Source organism: Pygoscelis adeliae, unplaced genomic scaffold, assembly GCF_000699105.1.
Source record: "Pygoscelis adeliae isolate BGI_AS28 unplaced genomic scaffold, ASM69910v1 Scaffold38, whole genome shotgun sequence".
Lineage (NCBI taxonomy): Eukaryota > Metazoa > Chordata > Aves > Sphenisciformes > Spheniscidae > Pygoscelis > Pygoscelis adeliae.
This window is the reverse complement of record NW_008825614.1, coordinates 2577316-2580374: the sequence shown is the minus strand read 5'-3', so window position 1 is coordinate 2580374 and position 3059 is coordinate 2577316. Positions and strand designations below refer to the sequence as shown.

The following is a 3059-nucleotide window of genomic DNA, read 5'->3' as shown; positions in this document are numbered from 1 at the left end:
GTGCAGTAAGCACCCCGGGGTCCCTTGCATAGCCCAAGGGTCCCTCTGGGAGGAGGACCACACACAGAGGCCTGGGAGATTTTAGTCAATCCCCCGAGGAGACCCTATGACCACCGTGAGTGACTCCCTCAAGGTGGGAAACAGGAGGACACCTGTGCAGTCCTCTGTGCCTTCCTCCCTCTCGACAGCTGCTTCTTTCATTTCACACTTGCATGAGCCCTGGATCCTGTTAAAGAAGGAGGCGTTAGAACTGTTTTCGGCAGAAGTCCTTTCCTGAGACTACTGCGGGTATCCGCAGCACCCCATGTGTCCATGAAAAAGGGGGACCACCACCCAAAGGGAGGGTGGCTTTGCTCTTTGGGGGGACAACGGTGAGTCCCAGGTGGAATTTCTGCCCCTGCCCCATCTCTGTGTCTGCAGGAAGCATGCCCTGCAGTCCGGCAAAGCAGCATGCCCAGCTGTTACGTGTGTATTTAAAAGGGGAGATCTTCTTCCTTGGCATAAAAAAAAAAAAAAAAAAGACCACATAGGCAAATTTTTAGATCTCCTGCGGACTTCCTGGGCTGTCTGCTAATATTTGACAGATCACTCACTGTGGTCCCCATCGTGGCATCTCCCGCGGTAGCGTGACACCCTCTACTCCTGCCCACCCAGCCCCAGCAGCCCATGTCGTGACACACACCGCGGTTCCTGTTCCCTGCACAGGCTCGTGCCTGAACCACCACTGCCTTCAAAAGGGGTCCCCTGGATCCACTTCTGCAAACCCTTCTGGTTTCACCTCTGATAACTATGAGAAGCCTTTTCCATGAGGAACTCGATCCATCTTAGGTTATTTTTTTTCTTTTTGGCAGGGAGCACAACTATTGCCAGTAAATATTGCTAAAATGTTTCTTCCTCATACGAGGAGCCTGAAGGAGGATGAGCTGCCATGCTCTGACCTCATCGTATGCTGTGTCTCCCCGCTTCCCTTTTCTCCTTCTATTTAAACAGCAATCGCAGTACCTATCTCTCTGAGGCTGTTAAAAAACAATTTTCCAGTGGCAAGTTCTGGTTCCTGGGCAGAGCTCACTACACGGTTGTATTTGCGATGTTGAAGTTGCCTCCAGGTCTGGCATGTGATTAATCTGCTGATGGGATCTCAGCACTTGCTGTCTTGTGCTCCCTCACAGGCAGTATTTGCATTTGCCTCACCTTTGATATTTGGAAACGTGTTCATTTTCAGCGGCTCGCAGAGAGATTCCTCTGCAAACATCTTGTGAGCATAATAAGCTATTTGGAAATTGCCCTATGTCCCCACGCATCTCTGCTGGCCTCTGAGGATTGCTGTAAGAGCTGCCCGTGTATCTGGTGCGTTTCAAAGGGATTGTGATTTCCTTCCCTTTAGGTACACAACAGGCAAATTCTCACTTACTGTACCTGGAGTGTAGTAGTTTAGGCCGTGGATTTCATGCTATTTTGTACTGACTTTGGATAGAAATTGTCAGCTAAATAAAATACCTGCCAGGGAGAATCAGGCACACCATGTAGTTTTGGCTTAATATCTCATTTATTAGGGAGGCCTGATTCTGTCTCCTGCTGGTCTGAATCCAGGGACTTCCAGCCAGTCCACTAGGACTTCTGCATGGCAGAACAACTTTGGTCCCTCAGAGAGGAGGAACGGTCATCAATGTTTGTCCATTTTCCATTTTCCCCATCAAACACACTTGCACCATCTTTTAAAGTAATGCCACAGGCCTACAAATTACATCTGTGTTTGGAGGGGGTCCATCCGTCAGTAGCGCTCCCTTCTGTGTGCTTTATATGAGGAGGTGTGCCCATTTTCCAACTTCACCTTTCCCATGGACCTTTACCTTGAAAGCTGCAGGGGTAAAGTAATTGCATTTAATAAGAGACACCCTCATTTTGAAGCTGCCCTTGGTTTAAGGCTGCAGGGGAAGTCATTAAATTTAATAGTAGCCAAGTCTTGGAAACGAAGACCTTGCTGTAAGAATTCGGTGATATGGGGGAGAAAATGTATATAGTGCTTTAAGATCTGCAATAAGCCCAAATATTTTTTTTTCAAGCTGGCAACTGAATAGGAAGGTTGATTCATGCTGTAGATATAAGACAAATACACCAGGAGCGTGAATTTTATCAAGACATACATATTTGGAGTTTCAAGGTCATAAAAAATGCTTTTATATTGATAGTTTGCATGTGGTATTGAGGTTAAGAGAGAGAGAGAAAGAGAGAAGCTGCTGTTTAAAATAACAGATTCCCAACTATGCCATGTGTCTGACAGATAAGACGCCAAGCAAAATAAATGTTTTTACAGTGCTGAACAGAAGCAAAAATGCTATTTTGGCTAAACACAGAATATGATTTTAATATACATTCATACATATTTTGTATGCAGCACAGCAACTGCCAGTTCCAGCTATCAAAAGCAAGGAAAGTCCATATGCTCTGCTATCCAAAGGTCTCAGGTGCAACCTGAAATGCTGCTGGTTTCCATGCGTTTGTGGGGGTGGACTCTGCATAGCTACCCTTGATAAAAGCCACCCTATTTTAAAGCTGCCACTGGTGTAAGGAGTAGGGGAGTGCCAAAACAGACCCTTGTCCTTCTCATGCCATAGCAGGGGCAGCGCTGGGAAACGAAAGGCACTCGCTGCTCTTTCATGCCTTTGAAAGACTTCTCCACATTTATGGGGCAAGTTTTGGAAGGGGATTGATCACTGCTTGATTTGCAAGTATAAATCAGATTTGCTTGGGAACGCAAACCAAGAGTCGGGAATAACACATGAGCAAAGTTTCAAAAACACCTACTTCTCAGCACAGCCTGGGATAATATGTCAGCCCTAGCCTCAGTCTGCTCAGCTCTGCTTCAAGGCAACTGCACTAATTTATCTCAGCGGATGACTGTAAGTCTAGCCAATGCAGGTACAACTGTAGAGGGACACGCTCCCTCCCTCTCTGTAAAGCTTCTGGCTGTATAGAGACACAGATTTCTTGGTGTTCTCATCAGGTCCCAAAATTGCAAGGCAATACTCATGTAAATATGCAAGGCAGAATTACTAGTT

At 46.4% G+C, this 3059-nt stretch overlaps 1 protein-coding gene across 1 annotated transcript in view; it reads left to right on the top strand.

Moving 5' to 3' along the window:
• The window catches only part of SSPN (sarcospan), a 21897-nt gene that overhangs the window by 16139 nt on the left and 2699 nt on the right, over positions 1-3059 (top strand). The gene's annotated exons all lie outside the window — the stretch shown is intronic.